The sequence below is a fragment of the Simochromis diagramma genome, unplaced genomic scaffold (assembly GCF_900408965.1).
Source record: "Simochromis diagramma unplaced genomic scaffold, fSimDia1.1 OVJJ01000596.1, whole genome shotgun sequence".
NCBI lineage: Eukaryota > Metazoa > Chordata > Actinopteri > Cichliformes > Cichlidae > Simochromis > Simochromis diagramma.
In genome coordinates, this window is record NW_024387245.1 from 18,812,245 (window position 1) to 18,828,200 (window position 15,956).

Here is a 15,956-nt window from a genome sequence, read left to right on the forward strand (position 1 = left end):
AATACTGTGCCACCATAAGAAATATGTTGTATATCCCAGTGCTGTATCAGGGTTTTAAAAGATTTTGACTTCAAACACAGACTCACAAATAAAAGGATACATATAAACTTCCATCCATCCATCCATTCGCTTCCACTTATTCTTTCCAGGGTCGCGGGAGCCTATCCCAGCTGTCATAGGGCGAAAGGCGGGGTACACCCTAAAAATAGAGTGAACAAGATTTACATTGGATTTCTTCATTAGCTAGACTGAAATATGACTAAAAATGAATGATGATGTCTCTGCTACATATACATAAGTAAATCAGTGTTTTCCAAATACAGTAGCCTTGATAATGTAATAGGGAAAAAACATCACAAGGTTGTGTGCCAGAAATCAGAATTGACTAAACACGACTTCAAACAAGAAGTAATAACTGAAAAGGAAGATACATTGTGCCTTACCAGCACCAAGTTTTTCTATCAACATACAAGATGTTGTGTTATCATGGCTTTATGATTAGAGGCTTTTTTTAAACAATACCAAGACTTCTTGCTAACATTTTATTTATTTTGCTCTATTAAAATTGATGACAAAAAAGTTCAAATAAACTGCCTCTTGATTATTTTACAGAAATTTAAATCAGGGACCTTTCATACATGTAAAAAGCATTCGCTTTGAATGAAGTCAGACACACTCCTGACAGTAAATCTTCCTGGCTCAAAGAAGCAACTAGGTTATGTTGCAGAGATCCAAGTCTTTCAGATGATAGAACAGTTCCACAGATCCGTGCCTGCAGGCTGGGATAATTCCAGTGCCGATTGAAATCTTTGACTCAAATCCTGGCCCTATTTGAAGATGCATGCCCTCTCACTGTGCTCGCATTTTCTCTGGGTTGCAGGTGTCTGGTCATGATACCGCCCTAGGAAGGAGAAACCGATAAAGTTAACTATTAGCCACAATTTGATTGAACTGTCAACCTCAACTTGCTCTTGCTGTCTCTCGCTTGCTCCCCCTCTCTTTTTTGACAAAGAAGAACAGACTCTTGCTGTAATGGCCTTGGGGATTTAATATAAAAAAAAGACATTTCCTGCATCTGCTATATATATATATAACGTGTGTGTGTGTGTGTGTGTGTGTGTGTGTGTGTGTGTGTGTGTGTGTGTGTGTAGAGATTTAGGTGGATTGCTGTTCATCAGCAACAATAATGTCTGTCTTTTGTCCATAACCCCTCAAGAATTTTTAATGGTTGAAAAAAGGTACTATTATAGATAGCATTTTAAGTGAAGAAATAGTGAACTGTGCTGAAGAAGAACAGAAACGCATACTGACTGATGTACGGTGTTTGCAAAAGTAAAGCCTACCCTTAACAATTTACACTTTACATATTGCAGTGCTGAATGGAGCTTAGGCCATCAGAAGATCAAAGCCAGTTTTCTCACAGTAGAGCTTGAATGTCCTTTAAACTCCATCCAACAGACCACATGACAAATAATGTTCCTTTCAAGGAAAAAAAAAAACATTGGAAGGACTTTAAACCTCTGGAAAGGTGTCACATGAGTTCTTTCAGGCATTTGGTTCCTTCTGATGCTCAACAGCTTTTCAGTGTTTCCCGAGTCTGTTTATAAATGTATCTGTGCACATGAACAGGTAGTTTTGACAAGGCTACGTAAGGCAGAGTACTCGGGGTTACATACATAGCTAAACACTACAGTACTACTGCAGATCTAATGGAAGACAGCTCTATTCATCTTTATTCCCAGTTCTGATCTGGTGCACTTTTTTCCATTTTTTCCTTTTATCCATAAATATCACAGTAAATATGGAATCCTGCTGTGAGGCAATTGATTTTTACAATCTGTGCAGCTTCTTGTAGAATCATGCAAAGTACAAAGCAAAACTGGAAAGCCATTAGTGATTTATTTCATGTAATACACACATGCATAGAAAGCCACACTATTGCAGTATTAAAGGCAGCTGTCTGATGTACAGATTGAAATTCAGTAACTAAAATGTCTTTCAAATTGCTTTATTTATACAGTTTTGAAAATCCAATTGGGCATTGAACTCAAAAGAACAGAAAACCTCAAATTTAAAATTCAGCCTACCAAAAATGCTAGCAAATGCACCTCAGTAAGGAGGACACCTTAAAAACAAGTTTTCAAAATAAAGCACAGCCTTGGGTACCATAGAATTTCAATCCAATTGAATGCTACAGATTTAAACTGATATTACCCTGAGATTGTTATACACATATGTTATACACAATGTGCAAATGTTGATATCTAGGTGAGCTTCTCACAGCTAATCTGTAGGATGTGCAGGAGAAGAACACAGAGCATCATATACCATCAGAGTCATACCCATACTGCAATATTAAAGTCACTGTTACTGAGGCACGTGCATAAATGTGCATATCACACCAGGGGCTACAGATCTTTATGAAACCCAATATTTCATATTGAAAGACTGCAGCATTTTTACACAATTTTCAACATGTATTTAACGTGTAGTTCTGATACTACAGACACATTAAAAAAAACCTATACATACAGCTTTTTATATGTATACATATACATATATAGATAGCTGCTTGTGTACTGCACTGCTGAGAAAGAGCACACAGAGACAACTGCATATAAATGTGTGATATGTAAATGTGATGAATATAGTAAGGTTAGACTGAAAATTAACTGTAACTGTACCTTTCAGTTGCAAAACTGACGCTGTGTCTATTTTTAATGTCACAAGAGAATTTTGCACAGACAGGCCTTTAAAGACTATGTGTTTAGGACTTGTTTTTGTAAATACATTCTTTACATGTATGTTCTTGATAACATTCTTGTTTTTATTTGTTTTATTTGTTTTTCTTAGTTAATTTTTATAGCTGTCACACAGGTTTTTTTGTTTGTTTGTTTTTTTTTTTGGGGGGGGGGGGTTGTTTGTGTTTGTTTGTTTTTTGTTTGTGTTTTTGTTTAATTATTTCTATCAAAGGTCTTTTCCTTCAATGTTACAGCACATGTTATACCATACATGTTTATTCACATATTGTATAGTTATTACCACTGGGGCAAATGAACTCCTGTTGAGCATACCCAAGCTGTTGTCTCTCACTAGACATACCATAATGGGCTTTCTGAATGTGTTGTCCTCTTGAGATCATCTAATTTTTGATGTATTCTAAAAGAGTAATGCTATGCCATCTGTTATGAGCCTTATGTAGTCCTTCTGACTTCTCCAGAGGATTCATGGTGTGTTTATGATATATAATACAGAAGAGCTAGAGCACTGAAGTCATTTATGTTATTTTTCTTGTTTGCTTTCAGTGATCTGAAATAATTGTCTATTTTTATTTAATAGTTAAGCTTTATACAATCACAGATGAAGGGACACAGGCTTTTAATTATAGTTGGCAGATAATACTTGGACTTTTTCATAGAGAAGGTTTTCTTTCCTGCACAAAAATGTAAATTTTTAGATGTACAGTAGTACAACTTTTGACCCAAAAACAGTCTTGGGGAAAAAGTTCCTGAACGTATGATAGAAAGGTGTCAGAATATATAGTGCATCAAAGCTTGAGAGCCCATGCTGACCCTTGTCTATCACCAAAAACACCAAAAGAACAGTGGGCAGATCACTGTCCAAATGGGACCACACAGTAATGGAAAAAGAGTGCCTTGATTTAATAAGATAGGTTTTCTTTAAGTCATGTGAATGTGGATGTATCCACACCCTGAAGATATGGCAGCAGTATGCACTAAGTAAGCTTGTAGGAAGAAAGCTGTGTGATGCTCTGGAATATGTTTTTCTGTGGAACCTAGGGTTTTTCCATTCATGCGGATGTCATCTTCATAAGTACCACCGACCTAAACTATGCAAAAGGCCATATACACCCTTTCATGTCAACAGTATTCCTTAATGGCAGTGGCTTCTTTCGGCAGAATAATATGTGCAAGCTGTACAGAAGGGTTAAAATCATTTTGCACACCCCTAGGTTCATGGCTATTATTAATGATGGCTTTGATGTTTAGTTTAATTCAGGAAGGGTTCCACGAAATAACTTTTCTTTATGGATTAAAATGCCAATATAACTGTAACAGAATTTTTGCTTGGGCTAAAAAAATATTAAGAATTATTTTTAAAAGTTGGTCATACAAGGTATGACCAACTAGCAGTCTGAAATAATTTAAGATTCCAAATTAAACAGATTTTATTTTAGAAGCTTCAACTTGAAAATGTTTGACTCTGATAATAGCTAGACTTAAGTATCAAGAATACTTCACTGTAGCCATAAAACAATAGTTGCCAATTTAATGGCTGATTTCATATGTCTACTCACAGTTATGTTTACTAAATTTGAACTGAAGTGTTGTGTATCCTTTTTAACACCACTGGTTAAGTTCAGTTATTAGTGAGATGTGGATCTGAGTGATAATCCTTATTTGTTAGTGCCATGCACTAGCAATCTGGTCAGGTTGTGCCCCTACAGTCAATGTTTAAATAAGGGGTTAAGAAAACATGTGAAAAGCCAGGTGTGTACAATGGTATTAATATAGCATGTTTGCAATGTGCCAAATTGTTTCAAAATGTCACACACCTATTGGGTGACTGTCATCAGTGCTTTTCGCTGTTGGCATCCATTCTCTTTTGTTTCAATTTGTTCAGATGAAAATTGGACTGTTTGTTATTCAGGCGTTGTAGCTTCCTCACCCAACCTGCTAAATTCAAGTTGGGTATGGTTCCAAATCCATGTATTTAAGACTGATTTCTGATGGAAAAGGTTTTATGCCAACTCAAGTAATACTGTCTTCACCATGCTATTCTCTTGTCAGCTTCACACTGGCTATGTGTGAGTCTGTATGTATTTGTTGGTTGAGGTTGGAGAAACTATTGTGTTGACATAGATGAGGGTGGGGTGGGGTTCTACTGGTAAAGAAGCCTGTATGGTGGTCTGACTGAACTTTGACATGGCCATACACACTACGTAATTGAATGCTAGAAACGTTTTACTATAGTACCGAATAGTTTACCACTGCACTCAACCGTTTCTATATAAAACAGAATATACATTGTGTGCAGAGTTTTGAATTAAAATGTATATAAAAGCATTAACAGGATAGAAAGATTATTGAAGGACATTCAAATTCAAATTTGATACATACTGCTTGCTTCAATCAACTCATACAGCAGTATGTTCACAGACTATCTAGACCCATTTTATTGTAAGAGATAACAGCTTGGTAATATGTATATTTGTAGAAGTTTGATACATTTGCAAAACTTCATAAACGAGCACGGCCCTCCAAAACCCTGCATATGTTTAGTTTAACATGTTAAAATGATTTTGAGGTTGAAAGTTCCCATGGGTGTATTGTTGGAAGAAGTTGGAAGAAATCTGAGCCTGAGGGTGGAAATTATTCTCCCTTTTCACTAAAGGAATTTTATCAGACTTGACCAGCAATCTGTGCTATAATTGGCTGCAAGATACAAACAAACTCAAACAGTCTTCATGGGCCTTACTTGGTAAGTGTATCCAGAGGCTGTAATAAAATCCACATACCAGTCAGTATTGTGTCAGTTGGATAGGGTGAAGCCAATATGAAGTGTTATATATCCAGTACTTCCAACAACCATTTTGAGGTTCATCTGATTGGACATGCTGCACATGCATGCCCCGATAAAGAACAGCCCTTCAGCTCACAGAAAATACTCCAGAGAACATAAAATATGTTATGTTCATATGGTGTTTTAAATTAAGTAAACTTTATTAACATTTTTATTGAAATAATGGCCATATGTAACTGAGATACAACTTGGAGTTTGTGGCTAATCCTGGAAATGTGTTTATAGATATACAGTGGGGCAAAAAAGTATTTAGTCAGCCACCGATTGTGCAAGTTCCCCCACCTAAAATGATGACAGAGGTCAGTAATTTGCACCAGAGGTACACTTCAACTGTGAGAGACAGAATGTGAAAAAAAAATCCATGAATCCACATGGTAGGATTTGTAAAGAATTTATTCGTAAATCAGGGTGGAAAATAAGTATTTGGTCAATAACAAAAATACAACTCAATACTTTGTAACATAACCTTTGTTGGCAATAACAGAGGTCAAACGTTTACTATAGGTCTTTACCAGGTTTGCACACACAGTAGCTGGTATTTTGGCCCATTCCTCCATGCAGATCTTCTCGAGAGCAGTGATGTTTTGGGGCTGTCGCCGAGCAACACGGACTTTCAACTCCCGCCACAGATTTTCTATGGGGTTGAGGTCTGGAGACTGGCTAGGCCACTCCAGGACTTTCAAATGCTTCTTACGGAGCCACTCCTTTGTTGCCCGGGCGGTGTGTTTTGGATCATTGTCATGTTGGAAGACCCAGCCTCGTTTCATCTTCAAAGTTCTCACTGATGGAAGGAGGTTTTGGCTCAAAATCTCACGATACATGGCCCCATTCATTCTGTCCTTAACACGGATCAGTCGTCCTGTCCCCTTGGCAGAAAAACAGCCCCATAGCATGATGTTTCCACCCCCATGCTTCACAGTAGGTATGGTGTTCTTGGGATGCAACTCGGTATTCTTCGTCCTCCAAACACGACGAGTTGAGTTTATACCAAAAAGTTCTACTTTGGTTTCATCTGACCACATGACATTCTCCCAATCCTCTGCTGTATCATCCATGTGCTCTCTGGCAAACTTCAGACGGGCCTGGACATGCACTGGCTTCAGCAGCGGAACACGTCTGGCACTGCGGGATTTGATTCCCTGCCGTTGTAGTGTGTTACTGATGGTGACCTTTGTTACTTTGGTCCCAGCTCTCTGCAGGTCATTCACCAGGTCCCCCCGTGTGGTTCTGGGATCTTTGCTCACCGTTCTCATGATCATTTTGACCCCACGGGATGAGATCTTGCGTGGAGCCCCAGATCGAGGGAGATTATCAGTGGTCTTGCATGTCTTCCATTTTCTGATGATTGCTCCCACAGTTGATTTTTTCACACCAAGCTGCTTGCCTATTGTAGATTCACTCTTCCCAGTCTGGTGCAGGTCTACAATACTTTTCCTGGTGTCCTTCGAAAGCTCTTTGGTCTTGGCCATGGCGGCGTTTGGAGTCTGACTGTTTGAGGCTGTGGACAGGTGTCTTTTATACAGATGATGAGTTCAAACAGGTGCCATTCATACAGGTAACGAGTGGGGGACAGAAAAGCGTCTTACAGAAGACGTTACAGGTCTGTGAGAGCCAGAGATTTTCCATGTTTGAGGTGACCAAATACTTATTTTCCACCCTAATTTACGAATAAATTCTTTACAAATCCTACCATGTGAATTCATGGATTTTTTTTTCACATTCTGCCTCTCACAGTTGAAGTGTACCTGTGGTGCAAATTACTGACCTCTGTCATCATTTTAAGTGGGGGAACTTGCACAATCGGTGGCTGACTAAATACTTTTTTGCCCCGCTGTATGAAGTTTCAAATATACAGGATTGATTGATTGATTGATGTTCAAAATAAATAAACTTGCTCTTGTAATAATACAGCCAGGGAAAATAAGGAAAGCATCATGCAGATTTACATGACTAATAAATTTCAAGTTGTTTTCATGCATCATTTTCATGACACAAAGAGCTGCTGGCAGCTTTATTGTTTATGTTGCACTTTTTTCTGTACCTTGTCCTTCTGCCTTCAGCTTCTTTGGCATGTGAACTTGGTAGATAGCTTTTAGGTTTTGTAAGACTCAGGAAGAAAAAAAGAGACCGAAGACAAAAACTGTTGCTTAATAGAACATTACTAACATAAAACTACAGGTTTAAATATTATAAATGAAATAAATTAGAAGACAAACCAATTGATTAGCATTGTATATTATGCATTTCTAATTGTGCATTTTTTATACTTTTGTTATTAATGCTTTTTTTTTATTTTTAGTTGTTGGAACATAGCTATGTTTTCTTAGCTGATATGCTAAAGAACAAAAATAAGGATAAGGTTTTAAATGTTCCTGTTAAGTTGACTAAGATTAAAATTTATTTGTCAGGTTAAGATGACAATAATGATTCATCCTTAATCACAAAGAAGTTGATGGTTGTCCTGAGAAGCATATCAGATACTAAGGAAGAAGATAGCAGATATTATTTCAAATATTATGATTTACAAATGCATTAACCTTCTATGTATTTTGGTTATTATACTTGTATTATTACTTGTATTATTAATAATAATATATTATTATTAATATTTTTTTTAATGTCACACGACATGTCACTGCAATAAAATGAAGAGTAAAAGAGGATTTGACCTTTGACCTGGTGCTCAAGTAATTGTTTTTCCTAAGAAGCAAAGCTGCCTGGGACACAGCAACAGGAAATGCACTACTACTCAGACTTCTTCTACTTCTGAATTCTATTCATCTTCAGAACACCAGGTCAGATGTTCCAACACAACTGATTCAAATGTTCATCCTGTTATCAGACAGCCACAGCATTTTATACCCAACTGATCATTTGAATCAGCTATATTGGAGCATGTTGGACCGTAGTCATCAGGGTAACCTCTTTGTTAAACCACTGAGAGCACGGATTGGTTACATAAGTAGTCAGACCATTCATTAACACGATCTTATTCTAATTTACAAGAAGAACATAAGAACTTATTTGGTGGAGGAAAAAAATATAATCAGACTGTAGGATCATTCCCTCTGTCAGTTAAGGACAGTTAACTTGATGAAAGTTAACTGTCCTTAACTGAGGAAGAGTACACCCCAGAATCAAAAAAGTAGAATTAAATGTTATAAGATTCAGGGGTACATGTCTATACAGGTTGGCTGTAGCTCAGGAGGTAGAGCAGATCATCTACTTCATAGGCGTCAAACTCTGGCCCACGGGCCAAATGTCATTAAGCTGCGGGCCAAATCTGGCCCACGGGCCAGAGTTTGATACCTATGAAGTAGATGATCGAAGCCATACCAAATTACTATTAGAGCTGGCCTACTGGTACTATACAGCTAATATATATATATATATGTTTTAGTATTAAGCTTTGCTTGTTCCATATTCAGTTTTTCAGCAAAGCTTGTTTGAGTCCATAAGAAAAGATTCATTCTTATATCTGGAGGAAGATTTTTTTTTTTCAATAAATATTAATGTTAGCCCGCGACTTTGTTCCAGTTTTGAATTTTGGCCCACTGTGTATTTGAGTTTGACACCCCTGATCTACTTGGTTGGTGGTTTGATCCCTGGCTCTCTCTAGTCTGCATGCAAAATCATCTCTGAGGCATGAAAGTGTGTGAATTAGTTAGTAAGTACTTAAAAAGCATAGAAGGAAGTGCTTGTGCGAGTGGGTGAATGTTGCATGTTCTATCAAGCAGAGAGAGTAGAGAAGCACTATATAAGAATCAGTCCATTTACCATATGAGGGGATAGAGAAATAGGGAGGAATAAATGCAAAGAAAATTCTATCTATTTGTAAATTGCATTGGGTACATTAATCAGGTGATAAGCATGTTTAGAAGAGATTAACAAAATATTTTCTCTCCGTTATCAACAGGACATGAGCTGTGAATATTATTTGCAGGGAAAAATGGCAGGAGGTGCGAAGGGAATCAGCAGGAAATGGTAATAATAGAGATGTTTTGAGAACTGGTGAAACTCTCATGGGCACTGTGTTTCATTATTGCAGTCATCAGTGTATCCTGATGTGATCTTGTCTTGTAGCTTTGACAAAGCTGAGGCTGAGACTACGCTGAGACTTCTAACTGGGGAATTAAGTTGGGCCTCAGCCCAGTTGTGTGAGAAGAAAGCATAAAAACATAGACCAACAGTTGAATAACAACTATTGGAGAAGGTATAGCAGAGCATGCGTGATGTATGCTACTGGGTGTTAAAACATAATGTATGTAAAACATACTGAGCTCAGAGTGACCTAAAGATGTAATATAGAGAGACAATATTTGGTGGATATGGATAAAGGATGTGGATCATGTGGTCATGTGGAATATCATTATCAGGTGATAACTCTAGGTAGTACATGAAGAGATACCTCAGGAATACCCACTAAAGCAATCAGTCACATAGAAGGCTTTGCTCAGGATCCAGCTCCCATGAATCCTAAAGTCACTAATGATGGCACATACCATCTGGAAATTATGAAGGCTGAAAACAATGAAGATTACAAAGTACCCCTAATTTATGAGGTGTGATTGATCACAAATGACAAACTCAATACCTTTCTATTTTTAAATCTCTTTTATACCTTAAAACGTTTTTTTCTGTTGTAAGGGATAGATGGATTACAGATAGATCTTATATATATAATGGTTGTGATCTTAACCATGCCTCAACCTTCAAACAATGCACTGAAATGCATTCATTTTTATATTTAATTAAACTAAACATGTTAAATCATTTTATTAAAAAGTGTAATTTCATTTTAATTAGCCAGAGTTATTTCAAAACTGTTGACTCCTACTTGTATATGTTGTGAATTATTTTTTGTTTTTGTTGTTTAGGTTGGGGTTTTTTTTTTTTTTTTTCATATCGTTAAATTGTTTACTATAAGCTGTATTTGTATTCATTATAATACAAAAATAAAGGCTGACCCCAGTGAGGGTGTTAAGGAAAAGCAGCTAGCTTAAAATGCACAGTGCACTACCCATGGTGTCACAGAGGAGAGTGAGAGGGATCCTTTGACAAGGCTGGTTCTTTTCATTGCCTGAAACCTTGCTTAGTTGATTCAAACAGGTTGGAAACTCAAGTTATAAATGGAGAAAGGCAGACAGGAGAAAGATAACTGAAGGCAAAAAATGAGGTGGTTATGTGGCAAGCCAAGAGAAATGGTGGTAGGTATTGTAAGAAAATCAAACCAAGCTTACAATGTGTGGAGGTCTCAAAGTTGAAATATATATTTCTAAAGTGCTCACTTCAACATGTTCTACTGAGCCATAGAAAAAGGGGGAAAAAGTCAAAGTAAAAAATTGGATTTGAGCAAGGCTTCCACAAACACAAAATGTCACTTCTACTATTTTTAAAAAGAGAGGACATCAACACATTTTAATTATTTTTTATGAACATCTATTATGGATTGTTCCCTGATCTTTGATAATCATTTCCACACTTATTCTTGTACACTGAGTAACTTGTCAGGTCAGGATTTGTATAGTAATATTGATCAAAGAAGAAGCTATTTTGCAAAGAATGCTTTGATTTAAGGATCCAATACAGACAGTGTTGCAGATTAGTGAACATTTATTTACAGGGTGCTTTCTGTCCAAACTTTGGCCAGAGTCACTTTTCAGCTTTCCACTCATGCCTGCACAATCCCCTCCTTATCCCTTCAGGTCCCAGTGTGCTACGGAAAGAGGAAGGCACAATGGAAGTAATTAGCAAGTACTTATTTGCCAGTTTTGTAAAACATTTTTCTTAATCTAGACATATGTGAAATATTATTAAGCTACATATACACTGTAAAAAGAATAACCCTATTCAAATGTAAAAAAATGATGTCCAATTGTCACATCCAAAATATTTGGCTTCATAGAATCCAAATTGAGTCACTTGATATGACCTGATACTTTTATGTTGATATAAACAATATTACTAGACTTGACTGAAACTTTAAATTTTGCATTGATCCAAATTGATTTTTTTTACATAGAACCATATTTTAATTATTGAACCAAGCTAATATATTGAAATTTAACCAACCTAATGTATTCACATCGAACCAAATTAACATGAACTAATATGTTTGTGTTGAAGCCAGGTAATTGATTTACATATATTCAAACTATATTTTTTACATTTCATTTTATTTCAGTTCAAAAATGCTCTGCATTTCCTATAAAAAACAAGACAGTTGGCCAACCAATTATTTCAAAATTATTTATTGTTCCAAACCATTTTAACTATAATCAATAGAGAGGGTTAGTAATATACAGATTTAGTGCTACGGCAGCAATGATTAGAGAAATGTTTGTTTTATAAAACCTGCAACCTTTTGAAAACCAGTATAAAACCTGCAATCTTTTGAAAACCAGTATAAAACCTGCAACCTGTCTAAAACTGGCATAAAACCATTATAAAAACTCTTTTTAAACCAATTTGCAAGTACTCAAAAATGTTTATATGTGCACTGTGCCTGTACAATGTAAAAAAAATAAAATCTACACATGTATCAATGAAATCAACTTAAATCTCCCTTTCAAATGGGTGTTCTTATAATTTTTGAATGTAGAATACCACTGCAGGCCAACCAAGCAAAATAACCAAGCACACATGCACATGCATGTGCACATACACATCCACACATGCATGCAAACACACTACTGTGCAGTGTTAAGTTCACAATTAAGTTTGCGAATCTTAGAGGTCATCTTGTTAAAGTCAAGCTCCATCATAATCTTTTGAAGAGCCTCAAAGGTGAACCTGAATCCTCGTGGATATTCCATATTAAGAGCATAACAGAGTCCAAAGACCATTGCCACTTCAGCTGCCACAGAAGGCAACTCATTCAGGACTTCCACACCATCAATGATTATCCCGATGTCTCGAGACTGATGTAGGAAGCTTGAGTTGTCCCTGAAGACGAAGAGTGCCATGGTGGTACTCTGCAGCTCTTCCTCAGCTTCATCTTTCTGGGATATCTTGAGGTAAAATATGGAACAAAATGTACAAGTGAAGAACTGAAGTCTGGCACACCTGATAAATCTTTGACCATAATAAACTACTATTTTGATAGTTGTTTGGTCACAGACTATTAGAACAATTATTTGACTAATCAGATTGTGAATTGCATAATCATTAAATTAAATCAATGGTGGAACATTTTCATAAATGTTCCACAAAGCCCAAGAAAAAAAAGAAAACAATACAGAACCCTAAGATATTAACTTGATGAGTTGATTAATCGTTGCTGTCCTACATTAATCACTGCATTTAATAGCAGAGTTGTCAAATTTACATCAAGAGACTGCATCTCATGTAGAAACAGAACAGATATGGACATACCATGTATTCTTTTATCAAGTCCTCAACACATCAGCAAGGTGAATGAGAGGATAATGAGGGAGAGTCTAGATTATTATGAAATGTTTAAAAAGGATGTGCAGTGTAAATGCAAAATGATACCTGTTCAGATTAAATGCAAATGTATGCTTCAGCCATGGAATGGATGGAGCGATCTGTGGTTCTGAAAGCATACAGAAAAAAAGAATAATGTTACTTCTCTATAAAACACATAACATAGAAAAACCAAGAAATACGTAACATGACATACACATCCTTATAAAAAGCTAGTACTATAATTTGATTGAGGTTTACCAAACAGTCTACAGACCAGCCATTAGCGAATAAGTTTGGCATAGGGTCAATTTTTTGCTGTTAAAACTAAAATTTCTTCAGAAAATGCACATTTTTCCGAGCCGCGCCTGAAAGTCAATTGAAGGAATTAGTCTTATGTCATTGATCTTATATGCTGGCGTGTTATTTCTGTCTCTAAATCATGCACATTAATAATTATCTTTTGCGCTCGGTGTACACACACATAACACACAGATATTTATATGAAGAGAGACAGAGACAAACGTGCGCGCACAAACACAAGCTTGTGTCTAGAAACCGCGAGCTCACCAGAAAAATTCAAACGAAGCGGAGCACAGAGTTATACTATGAATGTTATGAACTTATGCTAGCTAGCTGTATCCACCACCGATGCATCGTGGTAACGCTAGCTAGTTAGTATACTGGTAAAAAACGGCTTTTTGCCTAACTTTCATTCCCGACTGTGATGGTCGGTTTCTGGTAACCAGTTCTAACGTCGTGCCGGATAGCTAGCTAGCTTATAGCTAGCAGCTACAATCATGCAAAAATTAGGGGTGGCTGTCGACCCAGCTTAAATGGGGTTATTTTCTGCAATTTTGGCAATACAAATTACTTTTGTAACACACTTGGCTTTACTTACGTTTATTTTCAGATGAAATTAATCAAAGATGTGACACGATGTTTCCAGCAGCCATGCAGAATAAAAATGGGTCCCGGTCTATTTCTGGTGGGCGTGTTCAAGTGCAGATCACTTTGACTCAAATTAAAGATATTATCTGTTCAACATGAAAAGAAATATATGTTTTGAGAGAAATCAAAAACTTTGCGTTGTGTCCTTTGTACAGATATTTAGTTTCATCCAAATCAAAAGTGGTATTTTAAAATGCAAAAAGAAAGGGTTTCACAATTAAATCAATGATTTTATTCTGTTTTGAATGGCACTTATTAGATTGAATGAATGACTGCATGTTAGACTTTTTTCAGTGTAACTTTAAAACCACTAGGAGGTCCATCTCTGCCATCATTACGAGTTATATGTTGAAAAGTTTTGCAAACTTATTCACTGACCTGTAGGCATCATATCAGTTGAGTAAAAATACAAACAAGTAACTGCAAAATACAACACTGACTTTTTAAACTCAGTGGGCTTTTTTTGCTTTGCTTTTTTGTTTTTTTTGCACAAATATATTTCTAAATGTGGTGCTTTTATTCCACACTAAACCTGCATCATCTTGCAATGGCTGTATCCATGTTCATATACAATACCAGTTCCAAAAAGTATCAATATTTTATTAACAACATGAGGGATAAATAGTATTTAAATTGAGAAAATTTGCTATTTCATCAAAAATATTAGAATTTAATTGCATTAACACATCTAAAAAGGAGTAGGACAGCATCAACTAAAGTCAGAAAAGTAACAGGTACTATAAAGAAACAGTTGGAAGAACAGTAAGTAGCTAATTAATTGGCAATAGTCCATTAACATGATTGTGTATAAAATAGCACCTGAAAGAGGCAGTTTCTCACAAGTAAAGATGGGAAGAGGTTCAACAATTAGAAAAAAAAAGACATTTTCAGCATCGTCCTGAAAGGTACATACAGGTTTTATAACAACATCGTATCTCATCTAGATAGCTTATTTTTCAAGGAAAGCCTTGAATATTGCAGCAAGACAATTCTGCTGCCCTCAGGTGAATGTATGGCTATTCACCCTATGCAGCGAGCTTAACATCAGAGGAGATGGTTCCAGGAACGACAGGACACATCGCTTTGTCTTTGTGTCTTTAACTGAAGACCGTTTTTTCCTCTTTTAATTTGTAAGACTGTGAACATACAGTAAAATAATACGTAAGCATCAGTATCAACATATTTTGTAAACAAAACAGAAGTTAGCAACATAGCTTTCCTTATGCTTTACATTCATCATTAACATCTTTCCTTATACGTTCAAATAACCTTTTAAGTAACATGAAAGTAACAAATCTTACAGAAAATGAAGCTAGACATTGCTTACTTACAGATTATGGCTCAACAAACTCCCCAACAATGTACACTGGGCTTAAAGTTTTGCAGCTTGTTCTCTGCTCCATGCATTTTCTCCCACTGCCTGCGTGAACTTTGCCTGCTGCTTACAACACATCACCAAAGGGGGCAGTGTAGTGCACACCAAATAACCAAAGAAGAAGCCACAAACTGAAAGGGTAATACTGCGCACTATTGGGAAACCTGAGAAATGCGCCAGCCAAAGAAACCCAACAAAGCAACAACCGAGGGGCAGAATAACAATACTAAACTGGATGCCAACAACAAAAGATGGTGTTTTTTGAGATGTGTTACTGCCATCTCTGCCATCATTTTCTAAAACATGGACACAGCCATGGAATTTTCTTTTTTTAATTTTTTAATTTATGTATTGTTGCTGTCATAGCTAAGATAACGGATAATACTAAATTCAGAAGTTAGTAATAGTTAAACTGTCATGTTGTGCTGGGGTCGACACAATGAAGGACCCAAACGCAGGACTTACAGACAGAATAATTAACTAAGGGAGGCAGCTGTATTGCTGTAGCAAAACAATCCAAAAATAAGAGCGCTAACCAAAATTCAGACAAGGAGAAACTAGAAACATGGCACTAAACTGGGAAAACTAGGACTGTTCAAGG

At 36.5% G+C, this 15,956-nt stretch overlaps 1 long non-coding RNA gene across 1 annotated transcript; it reads right to left on the reverse strand.

The window, feature by feature from the left end:
* Nucleotides 1–11,452: 11,452 nt before the first annotated feature.
* Nucleotides 11,453–14,030, reverse strand: LOC120714621. The gene is made up of 3 exons (XR_005691447.1): nt 13,931–14,030; nt 13,099–13,159; nt 11,453–12,614 (listed from the first exon to the last, which is right to left on the reverse strand). It is a non-coding gene; the product is annotated as an uncharacterized LOC120714621 (long non-coding RNA).
* Between the last annotated feature and the right edge of the window lie 1,926 nt (nt 14,031–15,956).